The following is a 21979-nucleotide window of genomic DNA, read 5'->3' as shown; positions in this document are numbered from 1 at the left end:
TCTTTTGTGATGAGAAAACTCTTAATTACAGCCCAAAGAACAAGGTACTCAAGAGGAATTAGACCAATGATCCCATACCTTGACCATACATTTAGAATCATCTGTGAAGCTTTTTAAAAATCCCAGTGGCCAAGGCACACACCAGGCCAGTGACATGGGAATCTCTGGAGGTGGCCTGCAGTGCACGGCCAAAGTTGGGAACCACAGAATTAGGGATTATTCTAAAGATACCGTCCAGAGCAGAGTCAATCTGAGCATGACTGTGGGCCCTTGATACGCTGGGACCTTTGTCTAAATCTCACACCCAGCTATGACGGTGGATGGTACAAGCCACTCACCCTCTAGCTTAGGAGGGGCTCGGGGCCATGCACACACAGCCCTCCCCTTAAAATGCAGCACAGACAAGGTCGCCCATCCAGAGGGCCTGCCGGGATGAGCAGGGTCCAGGAGACCCTCGGTCTGTATCTGCAGGGGGCACCTCCCTGGCAGCAATGTGAGGGGCTCCGGAGATGGGCTGGGACATGAGCTGACACACAGGCCCAGCTGAGCCAGTGTCCCCCGGGGAGCACGCTCTTTGCAGGATGCCACAAAGCACCTCATGACCCCTCTGTGAGGGAGAATGCAAACCCTCTTAGCAAAATACACACGAGAATTAAAGAAATGGGCACATTTTCTTGCTCTTGCTCCTCTACTGATAAATATGGAAAATTCACTTTATCTGAATTTTTTAAAAAGTCCTCAGTGTTTACCATTGATACTCTCCAGGTTTCCCCCCATTTAAGCTCGGCTTAGATAGTTCTGTTTGGTTTTATTTGAAAGCAAACTTCTGGCAGAGGTACGTAGAGCAGAGATATATACAAAACTCCAGCAGAATCAATTCGTATTTATTCAAAGCATTTAAAAGCAAAATTTGACCCAAGAACTCAAATAAAAAGAAAATCAAACATATTGCATACATCTTGAAAGATATTTTAAATAACAGAACATTTTAAAGCGTAAATGTAGAAAGGCAGGGGAAAGACATACAGAGATATTCAACATATAATATCTTTCTACAGAATGTGGATTTTTTTAAAGTGCACTTTTGTCCAAAAAAAAAAAAAGGAAAAAGAAACACCAACCCCTGAATCTAATATGCTTACCAAAATGAACTGTGAAGGCAGGTGGCCCGGGCTTGAACCCACACGCGGGGCCCTGGACCACGTCTCCGAGCCTCTGTGCCTCCTCTTATCTTTACATCAGAGGCTCTGGAGTCGGACTGCTGGGCTCAGATTCGGGTCTGCACATGAGCTGTGTGAGTGCATGTAACCTCCCCGCCCCTCTCTCCCTCCTCTGTGACACTGAAACAAGAACAGGACCTACCTCCAATCTGCAGAAACTGGAACCTCGTGCACAGCTGATGGGAATGCAAAATGGTGCAGCTGCTGTAGAAAACAGTCTGGCAGTTCCTAAAAATATTTAACATAGAATTACCATAAGATCCAGCGATTCCACTTCTGGGACTCTACCCCAAAGAGCTGTGAGTAGACACTGGAACAGATATTTGCACACCCATGTTCACAGCAGCATATTCACAACAGCCAAAAGGTGGAAGCAGCCCAAGTGTCCATCAACAGAACAACGGATAAAATGTCATACATACATACAATGAAACATTATTCAGCCTTAAAAAGGAAGGAAATTCCGACACAGGCTTCAACATGGATGAACCTTGAAGATAACTATACCAAGTGAAATAAGCCAGTTATATAAAGACAAAATATTCTATGATTTCACGTATATGAGGTACTTAGAGCAGTCAAACTCATAGAAACCGAAAGAATGATGGTTACCAGGGGCTGCGGGGAGGGGGATGGGGAAATAGTGTTTAATGGGTACAGAGTTTCAGTTTGGGAAAATGAAAAAGTTCTGAGATGGAGGCAGGTGATGGTTCACCCAACAATGTGAATGTACTTAATGTCAGTGAACTGTATACTTAAAAAGATTCAGATAGTAATTTTTATGTTTTCTATATTTTACCACAATAAAAGAATAAAAGTAAATAAGAAAGCCTAGTCCCTATACCTCCTAGAGTTGCTGTAAGGACTGGATATGTGTGAAGTGTTTAGAGAGTACCTGGCAGGGAAGCCCTCCGTAAACACTAGCTACAGCTACTCTCTTATTGTCCTACCTTTGGAGCTCCCTCCAGGCCCCACCACCATGTTCTGCAGAAACAGATGCTCACTGACTAGATTCTGATCCGCCGCCTGGAGCTGTACAGCTTCTGCAGTGAGACAGTTCCAGCCCTGGGCTTCCTTCCAGCATAAATGCTCTATTATTGGGACAAAACTTCCACTGCAATCAGATAATGAAGAGAAGACCACAACTAAAAAAAAAAACAACTGATTTCATCATCCATTTCCTAAATGGTTTGTTAATAATCTTGCCTCAAAGATAGGTTCATAGGCTAATGCTATCATATAAGTCTGACAGTGGGGAAGAAAGGAAAAATGTTCCCTACTATTCATAAATATTCTTTCACCTTTTATCACAATCCAGACTATTCTACTTCTTTGCTTCGTCATTTAAAAGTCCTTCTATTATGAAAATTTCCAAGCATATACAAAAGCAGAGACCCGACTAGCCCTCATGTACCCAGCTTAAGAGCCAACTTCAACCTCTCTGACCCTACCTACTCGACATTCTCGCCACCAAAAAACTAGAATAAAAACACCAGGGCAGGGCTTCCCTGGTGGCGCAGTGGTTGAGAGTCCGCCTGCCAATGCAGGGGACGCAGGTTCGTGCCCCGGTCCGGGAAGATCCCACATGCCGCGGAGCGGCTGGACCCGTGAGCCATGGCCGCTGAGCCTGCGCATCCGGAGCCTGTGCTCCGCAACGGGAGAGGCCACAGCAGTGAGAGGCCCACGTACCGCAAAAAAAAAAAACACACCAGGGCAGCTACATTGAAGCAATGTTCTTTTCTAACAATCATCATCACCACCGCTATTTTACTTTTAGAAGTTCTTTTTGGACATCTTCTCACCTGCTCTCCTTTTCTTCTTTGAAACTACAAATAATTTCCATACCTACTATGCCAAGGTTATTGTGAGGATGTAATACACATGAAAATGCAGAGCTTGGTGTCTGAAGTGTATGAAGTTCTGGAGAAATCTTAGTTCTCCACGGACCACCACCCCACCCTTCTCTCCAAGACAACAGATACCAACCACCGCCACCCCTCTCACACATACCCTTCTCCATTAAAGAATGTCCTTGCTTGTCCCTCACTCCTCCCTTCCCTTCCCAAACAATGGTCCTTGCTTCCCTCCTGTCCCCTCGGCCTGCTTCGAAGCCAGGGATCCCAAACACAAATGTCTGATCACAAATCCAATCACCTAGAAGACCCCAAATATAAAGACAAATACAGAAAGTGGATAAACTGCACTGATCAGTATATTTAACATTCAGGGTGCCAGCCACTAAACTAAAAATTAAAAACATCCCCAATCTAGTGCCTGCATATGATTTAACAGAAAAACCAGGCTAGACACTCATGGTAAAAACAGCACAAACAGGGATTCCAATGCAGGTCGTGTGTATGTGTGTGTATTTATATTTTAAACATTAAACCCTTTTTTGATGATCCAAGAAATTTTATCTGCTGATGAGATTCATTTCCTTGCAGTACTTTTTGCCAGTGGCAAACCTGCCACATCTAATTTGTTTTAAAAGGAATTCTAATCACCCAATCAATCATACTCTCGACCTTCAGCCTCACAGTCACTTCGCTATGGTCAAAACTGGCTCCAAAAACTCATGTTGTAACAGTTCTGTTGTCCTCAAGCTCCAAAACGCCAATGACAGGAATATAATTGGACCAAACCCTCTGGTAGAAGAAAAAACAGTACCTGAAGTTTCTAATTCGTCTTCTACCAAGATTCTTTAAATAAAAGTGAATGTCTAAGATATTATTAAGGAATAACTTTTCCTCTACTGGGGTTTAAAGACTTATAAATCATCCAAGTGTCTATGCAGTGAATCTGGTCTCTTCATTACAAAAAAATCACACGTCTCACTTTTGCTTTTAAACAACTTTTCTTATTGCAGAGATATAAGGACCAAGTAATAACCCTTCCAACGCTCCGCCCTCCCCTCCTGGCACACGTTCAATCTCAAGCGCGCTGGCATACATCGTTCTGGCTTGGAAAGGCGTCCTCATTTGCTGCCTGCCCTTCCTGTCCCATCCTCCCTCCTGGCTACCTGGCTTCTCGGGGCCTGGCACACAGCAGGTACTCAATACGTGATGCTGCCGGGATCATTAAGAAAACTTTAGGGGCAACAGAGACAGAAGCAGCCACATCAAGTAGAGAAGCTGACCCGGGGTGGGGAGAAGAATGCGGTTATTTTAGACACACTGTTTGAGGGGCGGGCGGGACATGCAGATGGACACATTCAGTGATGTCCACCTCGGCGATGATGTCACACGGGGATGAAGCAGGTCAAGGAGGGAGGCCCTCTGCGGAAAGACTCCATCCGCGAGCAGAGAGCTCAGCTCTGAGCATCACCGAAGCTAAGGAAGAACCGCATTTCAAGGTGACTGAAAACACTGGTTGGGGTGTGAAACACCACAGCTAAACTGAAGAGGATTAAAGGCCGTAAATGAGGGGATGGGGTAACTTAGTCACTAGAAAGTTCTCCATCTTTGAGAAGCCGTTTCAGTGACGGATAAGATACATACTTACAACTACCCGCAGGAACCCCAAATAAAATGTAGACAAACAGAAACCACTAAGGGGGCACTACACCAAGGCCCTGGCGGGGGCGTGGCCACCATGCACAGCACAAAGATAAATGAAGGCAGGAGATCCAGCCCTCTAATTGACCCCGTGATCAAAGGAGAAAAAGCAAACAATCGGCCCCCAGATGCTTGACAAAACAGAACATTCACTCCTCAAGACAAACTCTTAATAAGATAGGAATAGATGACTATTGCCTGAATATGATCCCAATATATCCACCAAAACTCCAGAATCATGATCTGAGAAACCACTATAGGCATTCCATGGAAGTCCAACTTCTGAATAGAGAAATGGGAATCAGCGAGTGATAGAAGGTTCCCCCAAATGGAATTAGAAATGCCTCTGGAAGGTATGAAAAGATGTTCAATCTCAAAGAAATGCAAATTAAAATGACAATTAGGTTTTAAAATATCTACAGATGGGGGAAGATCATGTTCTTTGATATCACAGTATTATGAGGGTCTAAGAAACAGGCATTGCTGGTAAAACTTCTATGGAAGGCAGTTTGACAATATCTATCAACATTTAAAATACACACATTTAATTCAGCAATCCCACCTGTAGTGAATTAAATTTATAGATATACTTCTTTTTTTTTTCCTGCGGTACATGGGCCTCTCCCGTTGCAGCCTCTCCCATTGCGGAGCACAGGCTCCGGACGCGCAGGCTCAGCGGCCATGGCTCACAGGCCCAGCCACTCCACGGCATGTGGGATCCTCCCGGACCGGGGCATGAACCCGCGTCCCCTGAATCGGCAGGCGGACTCTCAACCACTGCGCCACCAGGGAAGCCCTAGATATACTTCTTATATGTGTGCAAAATGATGCATGAACAAGGATATTCACTGAACAATTTGTAAGAGCCAAAGACAGGAAATACATTTCCATTAATCGGGGACTAGCTAAGTAAATTAAGAATAAGGCAGCACTACATGTATTGACATAGGATATCTCCAAGATATATTATTGTTAAATGATAAAAAAAGAGGTGTTGATTGGCTGTGCATGGTAGCTACCATTTTTCAACAGGAATATAAATGTAGTTTACGCATACACACACGTATATAAGGAAGTGCAGACACGGTAGGAGCTGAGAGACAGAGACAGTTGAGAGGCTACTACTCATTACATGCTTTTATACCTTTCGATTTTATACGATGAGCATTACAACCTAGTGACTTGAGATCACTCTTGGCTTCCCCTTTCCTTCGTTCCCTCCATCCAGCCAATTGGTAGGGCCTGTGAATTCTGTCTTTACAACATCGCTGCCACTTTAGCCCTCCTTTCCACTCTCACCACAAGTGACATAATTTAGAGACCCTCAGTACCTTCCTCCAGGATAATTAAACAGCCTTTAACACCTTCCACTTCAAATAATTACCTCCTCTGATTCACCTTATGTACCATGCCGGATTTACCTTCTAAAGCACACATTTATTAAGCTTCCAAAGGCCCAAATTCTGCTTGGCCCATCCAAGTGCCCCCGCAGACCCCAATTCCCAGGGACCACACCCCACACTTGGGCTGAACAGAACTGCTGCCAGGGACTAGAACTACAGCTGTTTCCTCTCACCCTGAGCCCCAGAGCCCGGCGGTCTCCTCCCTCAGGAATGTTCCACGTGCACCGGCTGAGATGGGCTGTGGCCCCCAGCACCCACCGTGAAGGCCTTGCCCTCAGGACACTGTCCCTGACGTGCATCCGGGACATGACTACAGAACTGCACGTCTCTCTCAGGGGGGCCCCGACACGCCCACCTGCTTCCTTCTAAGCACCCACACCAGTGGTCAGCCTTGCCCTCGCAGCTGCCCGTCTGCTTCGTTCCTCGGGCTTCTGAGAACAGTGATGTACCCACAGCAATAAATAAAGAGCAAGTCATCTGGTGAGGGTAAGGCTTCCCTTCAGACTCCCCGGATTCCAATTGCTCATTAAAGGGCTAAAAAGCCATCCTGAATCTGTAAGTTTAGATGTGCCCAGTGGTCACAATGATATTATACTAAGGTAGGAGGTACTAAAAGTGCTAAGTAACTGTTTCTGATTCTTTTTGCCTTTCTCAATGGACACTGGTAAAAAGTTTGGAATCCCAAAGCACATAACACATATGCAAGAAAGTCCATCTTACCTGTCACTTAAAAGTCATTTTCTAGAGTTACTGTTTTTTTAAATGAGAGAAATGATCTTTCTCAGGGTGAGCATGTAAGGTTAGTGATGGCTGGGAGCAGGGACTAAATTGGGTGATTTTGGGTCCTTGACAAGAGGTGTCTACCACTTCCCAACGTAAGGCAAATTATGCATTAGTTAGGTCAAGGTCATTTTAAAAGAGGCAATTCCTGTAGACACATAGGTGTCAGTAGTCCATATTAGTTTGGACAATAAGCATGGAAAAGAATTTTAAAATTCATCATCGGGGACCATTTGGGAAGATGAAAAAGTTCCAGAGAATGGATGGTGGTGATGGATGCACAACAATGTAAATGCATTAATGCCATGGAACTGCACACTTTAAAATGGTTTAATGGTAAATCTTATTTTTTTTATATATATATATATGTTTATATATGTGTATTTAATGCAACTTTTTAAAATCCACCATGAAACATGAATTTAAACATTTTATTTTTAATACAGTAAAAGATACGACTACCAGTTCTTTTTCTTTCTCATTTCAAGACCCGCGACAATATAGAGAAAACATCAGCAGTTGAAATCTGACGGTGGCTCTAATAATGCGGTAATTATTCAAGTTTATCCTGATAATTCTTTTTATAATCCTACCTTCACTTGAAAAGCTCTTGGCCTTCAAGGTGAGGTCCATGCCATGCAGACGGAAGGCCACGGTTGCATAACTACCAGCTGACTGAGGTTAGCCACAGAAGGCAGAAAGAAGGTTGAAATCAAAGAACTCCAGGCCCTTGTTCCTGGATGAGTCCTCCCACAAACTACAGCCCAGGAGGGCTCTAGCCTATTGATACAATGCAATCAAAATAATGAAAATTAAAAAATAAAGAATGGAAGGAAAATGCAATGATAATCCAAAATCACAGAAGGTCACTGAGGACATAAGAGCTTCTGCTTCTCAGGGAGACGATAAAACACACCTATTACGCATCATAAAATGAGCTGAATGCAGGTCACTGCTTTTAGAAGGCCTTTTCAGCTGCAGAAATTACCTATGTTTAATGGGTTAGTATTTAGTGGTAATATTTTTCAATGCCAGAAGCTAATAAAATCACATCCTCTGGATCTGCGGTGTCTAATATAGTAGCAGCTAATCACAGGTGGCTATTTAAACTTAAATTCATTGGACTTCCGGGAAGATGGCGGAAGAGTAAGACGCGGAGATCACCTTCCTCCCCACAGATACACCAGAAATACATCTACGCGTGGAACAACTCCTACGGAGCACCTACTGAACGCTGGCAGAAGACCTCAGACCTCCCAAAAGGCAAGGAACCCCCCACGTACCTGGTTAGGGCAAAAGAAAAGAATAAACAGAGACAAAAGGATAGGGACGGGTCCTGCACCAGCGGGAGGGAGCTGTGAAGGAGGAAAGTGTCCACACACTAGGAGCCCCTTCGCGGGCGGAGACTGCGGGTGGCGGAGTGGGGGAGCTTCGGAGCCGCGGAGGAGAGCACAGCAACAGGGGTACGGAGAGCAAAGCGGAGAGATTCCAGCGCAGAGGATCGGGCCCGACCGGCACTCACCAGCCGAGAGGCTTGTCTGCCCGCCCGCTGGGGCGGGCGGGGCTGGGAGCGAGCGCCGGGAGAGGACTGGGGTTGGCGGCGTGAACACAGCCTGGAGGGCGTTAGTGCACCGCGGCTAGCTGGGAGGGAGTCTGGGGAAAAGTCTGGACCTGCCGAAGAGGCAAGAGACTTTTTCTTCCCTCTTTGTTTCCTGGTGCGCGAGGAGAGGGGATTAAGAACGCTGCTTAAGGGAGCTCCAGAGACGGGCGCGAGCCGCGGCTAAAAGCGCGGACCCCAGAGACAGACATGAGACGCTAAGGCTGCTGCTGCCGCCACCAAGAAGGCTGTGTACGAACACAGGTCACTATCCACACCCCCCTTCCGGGGAGCCTGTGCAGCTTGCCACTGCCAGGGTCCCGGGATCCAGGGACAACTCCCCCGGGACAACGCACGGCGCGCCTCAGGCTGGCAACGTCACGCCGGCCTCTGCCGCCACAGGCCCGCCCCGCACTCCGTGACCCTCCCTACCCGCCCCCCCCCCCCCCCGCCCGCCTGAGTGAGCCAGAGCCTCCGAATCAGCGGCTCCTTTAACCCCGTCCTGTCTGAGCAAAGAACAGACGCCCTCCTGCGACCTACACGCACAGGCGGGGCCAAATCCAAAGCTGAGCCCCTGGGAGCTGTGAGAACAAAGAAGAGAAAGGGAAATCTCTCCCAGCAGCCTCAGAAGCAGCGGATTAAAGCTCCACAATCAACTTGATGTACTTGCATCTGTGGAATACCTGAATAGACAACGAATCATCCCAAATGGAGGAGCCGTGTGGATGAAGGGCTCTTGGTGCTGCAGCCAGGAGTTAGTGCTGTGCCTCTGAGGTGGGAGAGCCAACTTCAGGACACTGGTCCACAAGAGGCCTCCCAGCTGCACATAATATCAAACGGCGAAAATCTCCCAGAGATCTCCCATCTCAACGTCAGCACCCAGCTTCACTCAACGACCAGCAAGCTACAGTGCTGGACACCCTATACCAAACAACTAGCAAGACAGGAACACAACCCCACCCATTAGCAGAGAGGCTGCCCAAAATCATAATAAGTCTACAGACACCCCAAAACACACCACCAGACGTGGACCTGCCCACCAGAAAGACAAGATCCAGCCTCAGCCACCAGAACACAGGCACTAGTACCCTCCAAGAGGAAGCCTACACAACCCACTGAACCAACCTTAGCCACTGGGGACAGACACAAAAAACAACAGGAACTACGAACCTTCAGCCTGCAAAAAGGAGACCCCAAACACAGTAAGATAAGCAAAATGAAAAGACAGAAAAACACACAGCAGATGAAGGAGCAAGATAAAAACCCACGAGACCTAACAAATGAAGGGGAAATAGGCAGTCTACCTGAAAAAGAATTCAGAATAATGATAGTAAAGATGATCCAAAATCGTGGAAATAGAATAGACAAAATGCAAGAAACAGTTAACAAGGACCTAGAAGAACTAAAGATGAAGCAAACAATGATGAACAACACAATAAATGAAACGAAAAATACTCTAGATGGGATCAATAGCAGAATAACTGAGGCAGAAGAACGGATAAGTGACCTGGAAGATAAAATAGTGGAAATAACTACTGCAGAGCAGAATAAAGAGATAAGAATGAAAAGAACTGAGGACAGTCTCAGAGACCTCTGGGACAACATTAAACGCACCAACATTCGAATTATAGGGGTTCCAGAAGAAGAAGAGAAAAAGAAAGGGACTGAGAAAATATCTGAAGAGATTAGAGTTGAAAACTTCCCTAATATGGGAAAGGAAATAGTTAATCAAGTCCAGGAAGCACAGAGAGTCCCATACAGGATAAATCCAAGGAGAAATACGCCAAGACACATATTAATCAAACTGTCAAACATTAAATACAAAGAAAGCGTATTAAAAGCAGCAAGGGAAAAACAACAAATAACACACAAGGGAATCCCCATAAGGTTAACAGCTGATCTCTCACCAGAAACTCTGCAAGCCAGAAGGGACTGGCAGGACATATTTAAAGTGTTGAAGGAGAAAAACCTGCAACCAAGATTACTCTACCCAGCAAGGATCTCATTCAGATTCCATGGAGAAATTAAAACCTTTACAGACAAGCAAAAGCTGAGAGAGTTCAGCACCATCAAACCAGCTCTACAACAACTGCTAAAGGAACTTCTCTAGGCAAGAAACACAAAAGAAGGAAAAGACCTACAATAACGAACCCAAAACAATTAAGAAAATGGGAATGGGAACACACATATCGATAATTACCTTAAATGTAAATGGACTAAATGCTCCCACCAAAAGACACAGATTGGCTGAATGGATACAAAAACAAGACGCATATATTTGCTGTCTACAAGAGACCCACTTCAGACCTAGAGACACATACAGACTGAAAGTGAGGGGACGGAAAAAGGTATTTCATGCAAATGGAAACCAAAAGAAAGCTGGAGTAGCAATTCTCATATCAGACAAAATAGACTTTAAAATAAAGACTATTAGAAGAGACAAAGAAGGACACTACATAATGATCAAGGGATCGATCCAAGAAGAAGATATAACAATTGTAAATATTTATGCACACAACATAGGAGCACCTCAATACATAAGGCAAATACTAACAGCCATAAAAGGGGAAATCGACAGTAACACATTCATAGTAGGGGACTAACACCCCACTTTCACCAATGGACAGATCATGCAAAATGAAAATAAATAAGGAAACACAAGCTTTAAATGATACATTAAACAAGATGGACTTAATTGATATTTATAGGACATTCCATCCAAAAACAACAGAATACACATTTTTCTCAAGTGCTCATGGAACATTCTCCAGGATAGATCATATCTTGGGTCACAAATCAAGCCTTAGTAAATTTAAGAAAATTGAAATTGTATCAAGTATCTTTTCCGACCACAACGCTATGAGACTAGATATCAATTACAGGAAAAGATCTGTAAAAAATACAAACACATGGAGGCTAAACAATACACTACTTAATAACGAAGTGATCACTGAAGAAATCAGAGGAAATCAAAAAATACCTAGAAACAAATGACAATGGAGACACGACGACTCAAAATCTACGGGATGCAGCAAAAGCAGTTCTAAGAGGGAAGTTTATAGCAATACAATCCTACCTTAGGAAACAGGAAACATCTCGAATAAACAACCTAACCTTGCACCTAAAGCAATTAGAGAAAGAAGAATAAAAAAAACCCAAAGTTAGCAGAAGGAAAGAAATCATAAAAATCAGATCAGAAATAAATGAAAAAGAAATGAAGGAAAATGATAGCAAAGATCAATGAAACTAAAAGCTGGTTCTTTGAAAGGATAAACAAAATTGATAAACCATTAGCCAGACTCATCAAGAAAAAAAAGGAGAAGACTCAAATCAATAGAATTAGAAATGAAAAAGGAGAAGTAACAACTGACACTGCAGAAATACAAAAGATCATGAGAGATTACTACAAGCAACTCTATGCCAATAAAATGGACAACCTGGAAGAAATGGACAAATTCTTACAAAGGCACAACCTGCCAAGACTGAATCAGGAAGAAATAGAAAATATGAACAGACCAATCACAAGCACTGAAATTGAAACTGTGATTAAAAATCTTCCAACCAGCAAAAGCCCAGGACCAGATGGCTTCACAGGCGAATTCTATCAAACATTTTAGAGAAGAGCTATCACCTATCCTTCTCAAACTCTTCCAAAATATAGCAGAGGGAGGAACACTCCCAAACTCATTCTACGAGGCCACCATCACCCTGATACCAAAACCAGACAAGGATGTCACAAAGAAAGAAAACTACAGGCCAATATCACTGATGAACATAGATGCAAAAATCCTCAACAAAATACTAGCAAACAGAATCCAACAGCACATTAAACGGATCATACACCATGATCAAGTGGGGTTTATTCCAGGAATGCAAGGATTCTTCAATATACGCAAATCAATCAATGTGATACACCATATTAACAAATTGAAGGAGAAAAACCATATGATCGTCTCAATAGATGCAGAGAAAGCTTTTGACAAAATTCAACACCCATTTATGATAAAAACCCTGCAGAAAGTAGGCATAGAGGGGAACTTTCCTCAACATAATAAAGGCCATATATGACAAACCCACAGCCAACATCATCCTCAATGGTGAAAAACTGAAAGCATTTCCACTAAGATCAGGAACAAGACAAGGTTGCCCACTCTCACCACTCTTATTCAACATAGTTTTGGAAGTTTTAGCCACAGCAATTAGAGAAGAAAAAGAAATAAAAGGAATCCAAATCGGAAAAGAAGAAGTAAAGCTGTCACTGTTTGCAGATGACATGATACTGTACATAGAGAATCCTAAAGATGCTACCAGAAAACTACTAGAGCTAATCAATGAATTTGGTAAAGTAGCAGGATACAAAATTAATGCACAGAAATCTCTGGCATTCCTATACACTAAGGATGAAAAATCTGAAAGTGAAATCAAGAAAACACTCCCATTTACCACTGCAACAAAAAGAATAAAGTATCTAGGAATAAACCTACCTAAGGAGACAAAAGACCTGTATGCAGAAAATTATAAGACACTGATGAAAGAAATTAAAGATGATACAAATAGATGGAGAGATATACCATGTTCTTGGATTGGAAGAATCAACATTGTGAAAATGACTCTACTACCCAAAGGAATCTACAGATTCAATGCAATCTCTATCAAACTACCACTGGCATTTTTCACAGAACTAGAACAAAAAATTTCACAATTTGTATGGAAACACAAAAGAGCCCGAATAGCCAAAGCAACCTTGAGAACAAAAAACGGAGCTGGAGGAATCAGGCTTCCTGACTTCAGACTATACTACAAAGCTACAGTAATCAAGACAGTATGGTACTGGCACAAAAACAGAAATATAGATCAATGGAACAGGATAGAAAGCCCAGAGATAAACCCACGCACATATGGTCACCTTATCTTTGATAAAGGAGGCAGGAATGTACAGTGGAGAAAGGACAGCCTCTTCAATAAGTGGTGCTGGGAAAACTGGACAGCTACATGTAAAAGTATGAGGTTAGATCACTCCCTAACACCATACACAAAAATAAGCTCAAAATGGATTAAAGACCTAAATGTAAGGCCAGAAACTATCAAACTCTTAGAGGAAGACATAGGCAGGACACTCTATGACATAAATCACAGCAAGGTCCTTTTTGACCCACCTCCTAGAGAAATGGAAATAAAAACAAAAATAAACAAATGGGACCTAATGAAACTTAAAAGCTTTTGTGCAGCAAAGGAAACCATAAAGAAGACCAAAAGACAGCCCTCAGAATGGGAGAAAATATTTGCAAATGAAGCAACTGACAAAGGATTAATCTCCAAAATTTATAAGCAGCTCATGCAGCTTAATAACAACAAAAAAAAAACCCAATCCAACAATGGGCAGAAGACCTAAATAGACATTTCTCCAAAGAAGATATACAGACTGCCAACAAACACATGAAAGAATGCTCAACATCACTAATCATTAGAGAAATGCAAATCAAAACTACAGTGAGGTATCATGTCACACCAGTCAGAATGGCCATCATCAAAAAATCTAGAAACAATAAATGCTGGAGAGGGTGTGGAGAAAAGGGAACCCTCTTACACTGTTGGTGGGAATGTAAATTGATACAGCCACTATGGAGAACAGTATGGAGGTTCCTTAAAAAACTAAAAATAGAACTACCATATGACCCAGCAATCCCACTACTGGGCATATACCCTGAGAAAACCATAATTCAAAAAGAGTCATGTACCCCAATGTTCATTGCAGCTCTATTTACAATAGCCCAGAGATGGAAACAACCTAAGTGTCCATCATCAGATGAATGGATAAAGAAGATGTGGCACATGTATACAATGGAATATTACTCAGCCATAAAAAGAAACGAAATTGAGCTATTTGTAATGAGGTGGATAGACCTAGAGTCTGTCATACAGAGTGAAGTAAGTCAGAAAGAGAGAGACAAATACCGTATGCTAACACATATATATGGAATTTAAGAAAAAAAAATGTCATGAAAAACCTAGGGGTGAAACAGGAATAAAGACACAGACTTACTAGAGAATGGACTTGAGGTTATGGGGAGGGGGAAGGGTAAACTGTGACAAAGCGAGAGAGAGGCATGGACATATATACACTACCAAACGTAAGGTAGATAGCTAGTGGGAAGCAGCCGCATAGCACAGGGAGATCAGGTCGGTGCTCTGTGACCGCCTGGAGGGGTGGGATAGGGAGGGTGAGAAGGAGGGAGACGCAAGCGGGAAGAGATATGGGAACATATGTATATATATAACTGATGCATTTTGCTGTGAAGCTGAAACTAACATACCATTGTAAAGCAATTATACTCCAATAAAGATGTTAAAATGAAAATAAAAATAAATTTAATTAATTAAATAGATAAAAATCCAGCTCCTCGGTTGCACTAGCCACGTTTCCAGTGCTCAAGAGCCACATGTGGGTGGTGGCTGCCACACTGGACAAAACAAGTAGAAACACTTCAGTCATCCCCAAAGGTCTACTGGACAGAGCTGCTCTAGGGTACTAAGTGTCTTTTCCTGAAGCCATCACAGCATTTCTGTTCGTGCACTCAACAAACGTTTGCTGAGCTCCTACTATGTGACAGGCACAGGGCTAGTTGTCGAGCATGGCAGTGAGTAAAACTAAGAATTTAAGTAGGAGATAAAGAGAAACCTCCAATATGCGAACGGAGCCCTGATTTTTAGATAAAGATGAGCAGCCAGGGAAGGGCTGTCTGAGAAAGTAACATTTAAGTCAACATTAGAAAGATAAGCCATTCAAAGAGACAAAGTTTCCAAACAGAGGGACGGAAGCACCCATGTGCTCAGGTGGGGAGGGCTTAGCATGTTCCAGAAACTGATTTCCATGCATTTTGCAGCTGTCTCATTAAACTTGAAACACCAAGCAAAGCATTTAACTGACACCCAAATCTATTCCCATGGGGAAGTCAGACAACAGTCCGTATATTATCCTCAGCCGTTCCCCTTCTCCGTCTAAATCACCTGCCTTTCTGTCATTTCATTTCTGGAAGGACTGACTTCTGAGTAGGCAGGCAGAGAAAGCAATTAATTTTGTTACTTCTTAGCAGAGGAAATAGGGGCTTAGGCGAGGTTTCTGAGTTGACTGTGGATTGTAACTGGCCATGCTAACACGGCCACGGAGATGTTCTCATTACAGGTCGAGCAGTTTCCATCTGAGGGTGGTTGTCAGTATTCCTGCCGGGGCAAACCACTCACACCGACTTCGGACAGCAAGACCCAGCCGCTGGGCAGGCAGCTCACTGGGTGGATGACCTCTCCCCTGGAAATGCAGCTAGGGGCCACGCAGCGGGCACCACCGCCCCGTCACTGCCCCCCACACAGCGCACGAAGGAGACTGAACACACACACCCACTCGGGCCTTTGAAGCCTCTGCCCTGCAACTCACTTGCGCCATTCACACACCTCGTCATTCTCCCGGCTTCTCCTCTTCCCGTCACCTTTGCAACCAGAGTGGCCGTGCCCCTCACAGCCCAGGCTCCTGTCCAGGGGCTGCACAAGGTCTGCAGGACGCACGCCCAGGGCCTCTGCACACAGCCCTCTGGTGCACCCAAGGCAGCTGAAGACAGCATCCCTTCTCCTCTGGTCCAGCGGGAGCCAAGCCACCGAGGAAGCCCCTTCCCACCCTCTTTACTTCAGGGACAGAAAAACAGAACCTCTACTGCTGCAAAGAGCTGAAATGCTGGGATTGAAAAAAAAAGGCTGCACTCTCACACCAAATTAATTAAGAGTCAAATGTGGAAATCATGCTTATCACGTCAGGTTTTGATTTTTCAGTCTTAATGAAGAAAAGGCCAATGCTAATAAACAGAAAACCCTGGTGAGGTGGAACAGTTATGAAAGACAGTGTTAAGGAAGGTACTTTAAGTCCACACATGCCATAGCATCCACTGGTAGAGACATTTCTGCCCAAACATATTTCAGTAACTAAGTATGCCATTAACATTTTGGGTAAAATCTTATAGAAACACTTCATTTTCCTACATTTTGCAGAAAGCATAAGCTTCGGATGTTAGAATACCATGTGAATGTAACACAAAAAAGGAAACAAACAAAAACCCACTGAAACCCACAAACCTGGCAGACCTAGTTCACTCAGGACACTACCACCACACCCTCCCTGCACACTCTCTTTTTCCAGAAAACCAGAGCAGAGTGTCTTAGGGTTAGGGTTAGGGTTAGCTGCTCTAACAAAAATACCACAGACCTGGTGGCTTATAAGCAACAAATATTTATTTCGCAGTTCTGGAGGCTGGGAAGTCCAAGATCAAGCCGCTGGCAGATTTGGTGCCAGGTAAGAGCACACTTCCTGGATCTCAAGACTGTGTCCTCACATAGTGAGGGGTGAGGGATCCCTCTGCGGTCCCTTTTATAAGGACATTAATCCCATCCTGGGGGCTCCACCCTTATGACCTGACCAACTCCCAAAGGCCAACCCAACACATCCCACTGGGGGTTAGGATCTCAACATATTTATCGGAGCTGGTGGGGAATGGGGGAATGGGGTGGGGAGGACTACAGCCATTCAGCTTACGGCACAAGTAATGAGAATATGTTCTTAATCTTGGAAATGTCCCTAGAAGTAAGGAGAGCACAGCCTATTTCAGTTCCGATTTGGACAGAAGAGAGGAGTTAAGTAGGAAGAAGCAATCTGGTCACAGGTCACACACCTGGGGCAGAGCCTGGCTGAACTCTGACCTTCCAGGGCTATGTTCATTACTTCACCCATTTCAGGATCATACTGCAATCGTTGAAAAAGGTCAGTAATCGAGGGTTGCTTATTTGAAGTTATAATTTAATTACAGATAAAGTGTAACTTTAGAGAAAATATTTGTAAAGAGTAGGCTTCTAGTCCAAATGGAGAGACACATTAAGATACCAACTCACAAGCACCCACTCTGCTCAACTTCCCTCATTTACTCTGTGGAGCGATCCACAGTGGGCTGGGCACAAGGACAGTCCTTAAAGTGAAGGGTGGAAACTGACAATGTGATGTTGGGATTTTACTGAAAAAAATATTTAAATAACGCTGAGCAAGGGAAAAATGCCTTTCTTCCATATTACAAGTAAATTACGATATATAAATATTTAATTTTTAAAAGTCCATAAATACCTTTCAAATCTTAAACACATTCACTTCTAAACATGGGATGTCTGATTATATGCCATTACAGAAAAACAAATTTTAGCTTTGGTGTTGCTAGCACCCTTTACACCCTAGAGAGGTTATTTGGGAAATCATCTGACTTTAAGAACAAATGTTTAAGGCACCTGGGAGTTAGTGGTCCTTAACTTCAGCAAGTTTTACTGCATCTTCTTTGCTTCTGAGCTGGTATCTTTCTGGTAAATAAAAAAATGTTTGTTGTAACTAAAAATAAAAAGTACCTACAGCCACCCATTTGGAACTGGTACCCATTTCTCTTTTCCTCAAAAGTGTAATTGCAAAGTACAGTCTCCTGGCTTTCTCCTTCCCCCGCGGTATTCCGAGGGTGATTCAGGAGTATAGTGAGCCTGCATCTGAGAAGCACAGGGCATTTTACTTGAAGGTATAACTATGACACGTATTTGTCCCTGTGTTACTTGATGTATAGACAGGAATAGGTGGGCAGAGAGAGCCTTCCGGGTGCTCCCAGCCCACGGGGAGCCTGGACAAAGGGACATCTCCTGTCTCCTGCTCCTGATGAGGAAGCCTTTCCCCTCCACCAGCCCATCACTCCCATAACGCTGGGCCTGCCTGCCCTGCTTTAAACCTCCTGAGCACAGCCTGTTCGGTCTTTCATGTGCCTTTGTTTTAATATTTGTGCACATAGGCCTGTGCTCATCTAAGGGGATAAAATCAGTTTGATCTAGGGAGCAGCTTGAATTCTGGAACACCTTACAAGAAATGAAACTGATTTGCAAATATTCACCATGCACTTAGCAGAGGTGCCAGGGAACAAAAAAGAGTTAGCAAGAAGTCTCTGCCCTCCAAAATTTCAGGAGGCCAGCTTTGCAAGATTCCAAAAAGCCTTATGGGCATGACTGTGCCTTCACCAGTCACTCATCTTGGTGGCAGCACTGGGGCCAGAGGTTCTCAGTCATGGCTGAACATCAGAATGACCTGGGAAGCTACTCAGAGGTTTTTACTTGACAGCTGTGGGAGGAGTCCTGACATCAGCAGTGAGTCTGACATGCACCCCGGATCAAGAGCCACCACTCTGGACTGACAGCTCGCAAATTCCCACCCCTGCTAAGGCCACAGGTTCTCAAACTATCAGGGTTGTTCAACTCGGCCTTGAATTTCATGAAGTATCTAGCGTCCTACCCATATATATATATTTTTTTGCTTTATGCTCCAAAAGATGACTTGTGTCATCTGAACTTCAACTAGCACATAACCCTGAGGGAAGCTATAAGCACCTTTAGATAATCATTTTAAAAATTATTTCAATCTCCTCCACAAAAATCACTTTTTTAAAAAAAAGAAATTTATTTATTTATGTGGCTGTGTCAGGTCTTAGTTGCGGCATGTGGGATCTTTTGTTGCGGCACGTGGGCTCTGTAGTTGAAGCACACGGATTCTACAGCGCAAGGGCTTAGTTGCCCCGCGGCATGTGGGATCTTAGTTCCCCGACCAGGGATCTAACCCGTGTCCCCTGCATTAGAAGGCGGATTCTTAACCACCAGACCACCAGGGAAGTCCCCAAAATCACTTTTATTACAAGTACTTCTTCATATGAAAATCTCATCCTTAATGAATTACAAAATGTTATTTTTCATTCAAAATCATCATTCAAAATGTTATTTGATAAACATACTAGTTTGCAAAAAATAAGAAGAAATACTGGCTCTTTTCAAAGGACTCTCCTGAAATTATCTTCACATCTTCCACAGAATGTTTTGCTAAGGCCAGTTCTGATAAGATATATATTCAGGCCTTTGTATATGCAAAATTAGATTTTGATTTATAGATTTACTGTTAGGGTTTGAAAGAATAAGGCACATATGTCACAAGAAGATGGGCTGGATGGGGCAGGGAAAAGTCTTGGTGGAGGGTCAGCTGTCTCGTATTTCAAGATCAGGGACAGAATCAATGCTAAAAACTGCTTAAGGGGGGAAACGTTCCAAGTACAGGATTTATTTTCCCTTAAGACGAGGTTCTCCCTCCTGTAAAAGCGGCAGACAAGGAGAACTTTGCACACACCTGGCCCATGTTCATCTGAGTTGTTCCTGGAACACCGGGATGTGGGGACGGGAGGTGTTCTTCCTGAAGGTACTCACATCGTCCTGCTAAATGAGGGCAGTTCTGGGAAGAACCGGCAATGGGTCACGTGCACAGGGGCAGAAACATGGCTGGACCTTCTGTATTCCAGTCAGCTGTCTGACTTGGGCCGATGGCAGTCTCCATCCTGATGGTGCCTGATGGTGCCCTGAAACCCCTGACACTTTTTAAAGACATTACTGCTGGGCCCCCAACCCAGAGCTTACGACTGCCTTGATGTGAGTGGAACAAGAACACTGGTATTTGTGAAAGGTTCTCGGGTGTGTGCTCTGAGGCCAGGGTAGAGGACCAGTGGGCTAATGAAATCAGTTCTCCATCTAGCAGCTACTGTGACCTGGGAACAACTAAAGGGACACAAGTTCAGTTGAAAACAGATCTGACCTCTTAGCCTAGTCTCTCTCCTAGACACAGGTAGGAGGGGAAGGCAGCTTTTGAGAGAGATGAGCTTGAACTTACAGACAGGCAGACAGAAGGCAAAGAACTAATTTGTTTAAAAGAAAATTCCTATAAGTGACATCTGATACACTTTATACAAACTCAGTTGTCAATTTTACTGCTGTTTCCCACAAGTAAGGCAATACTTAGTCTCCAAAGAACGGGGCTCCAATATCTGGTTACTTTCTAAAATTCTCAAGGAAAAGATTTTAAGTATATTTGAAAAGAGCTTCTACAAAAATGTGGATCTCTCACATACACATGAGTAGATAACCTAAAAAAGGCACTAAGTCTTTTCCAAGAGATGTTAATAGAAAAAAATGTAAATTTATCTTAAAAGACTAGAAAGCTAGTATAAAAATCAACATTTGAGATTCTCTGAATATTTGTAATATTTCCTATATAAAGAAGTTAGCTTTGGAAATAAGTGAGAATCTAAATTAAAATTCAAATATGACTAAAATTTTGGTTATCCAAGAAAACTTAATAAGCTTCAAACTCCTGAAGCTGGCTCTGAAGACCTTCTGTGAAGCAGCGCAGCATCACAGCCAGTACCACAGCTAGACAGAACACACCCCAGGCCCATGCCCACCCCCTCGGATTCCTACCCGTACAACTGGCTAAATAACCTAACCTCTCAGGTCCCTTCTTTAACGGGGGTAAGAGCTGTCCTATCATCTGTCCACTGAGATCTTATAACCTAGAAAAAATGGACAGGTTTCTAGAAACATACAGCCCACCAAAACTGAATCAAGAAGAAATAGACAATTTGAATTGACGGATCACTAGAAGTGAAATAGAACCCGTAATTTAAAAAAAAACTCCCTGCAAAGAAAAGGACCAAATGGCTTCACTGGAGAATTCTACCACACATACAAAGAAGAACTTATACCCATCCTTCTCAAACTCCTCCACAAGAATGAAGAGGAGGGAACACTCCCAAAGTCATTCTATGAAGCCACCATCACCCCGAAACCAAAACCAGACAAAGACACTATCAAGAAAAAAAATTACAGGCCAATATCTTTGATGAATATAGATGCAAAACTCCTCAACAAAATACTAGTAAACCAAATCCAACAATATACAAAATGGATCATATACCACAACCAAGCTGGATTCATCCCAAGGTCACAAGGATGGTTCAACATATGCAAATCAATGTGTTACACCAGGTCAACAGAAGAAAAGACAAACACCACATGATCATCTCAATAGATGCAGAAAAAGCATTTGATACAATTCAACATCCATTCAAATACCCCCCAAAGTGCGTATACAGGGAACATATCTCAACATAATAAACTACTAACTCTTGGAAGACAGGATCAGTATTTGATGTGTAGCCCTCACGTAACCGCAGGAACTGGGACTTGAACCACCAGCTGGTCAACTACTTGTTGAATATGCAGACGTACAGAACCAGGATTTCAGCAATGCTAAAATAGAGGCTTTTAAATAAAAGTCTACCAACACCTGAAAACCTAATCTGTATTTCAATAGCTCAGATGATAATTTCTACTTCACTTGTATGAACTAGCCAATGCATCAAAGAAAAAAAATGACTTATCTCCAGAACAGAGAAAACATCATTAAAATAAGCCAGGTAGGGACTTCCCTGGTGGTCCAGTGGGTAAAGCTCTGCGATCCCAATGCAGGGGGCCTGGGTTCGATCCCTGGTCGGG

General features: G+C 43.5%; 1 protein-coding gene across 11 annotated transcripts in view; it reads right to left on the bottom strand.

Annotated features, from left to right (window-relative positions):
* Window positions 1-21979, bottom strand: part of FARS2 (phenylalanyl-tRNA synthetase 2, mitochondrial) — a 395257-nt gene that overhangs the window by 369958 nt on the left and 3320 nt on the right. For 7 of the 11 annotated variants that reach the window (XR_016394512.1, XR_016394513.1, XM_089918244.1 and 4 more), the window contains exons 2-3: window positions 17870-17938; window positions 1363-1448 (exon numbers count right to left, since the gene is read on the bottom strand). The gene's annotated coding sequence lies outside the window, so the exon portion shown is untranslated. Of the gene's footprint in view, window positions 1-1362; window positions 1449-8240; window positions 8323-17869; window positions 17939-21979 lie in introns of those variants that run through there. The other 4 variants (XM_089918251.1, XM_089918249.1, XM_022586582.3 and 1 more) reach the window with 2 other exon arrangements.

The sequence above is a fragment of the Delphinapterus leucas genome, chromosome 10 (assembly GCF_059928025.1).
Source record: "Delphinapterus leucas isolate spDelLeu-1000000601 "Yukka" chromosome 10, BTC_Dleu_Yukka2, whole genome shotgun sequence".
In the NCBI taxonomy this organism is placed as follows: domain Eukaryota; kingdom Metazoa; phylum Chordata; class Mammalia; order Artiodactyla; family Monodontidae; genus Delphinapterus; species Delphinapterus leucas.
This window is presented reverse-complemented; position numbering and strand designations above follow the sequence as displayed.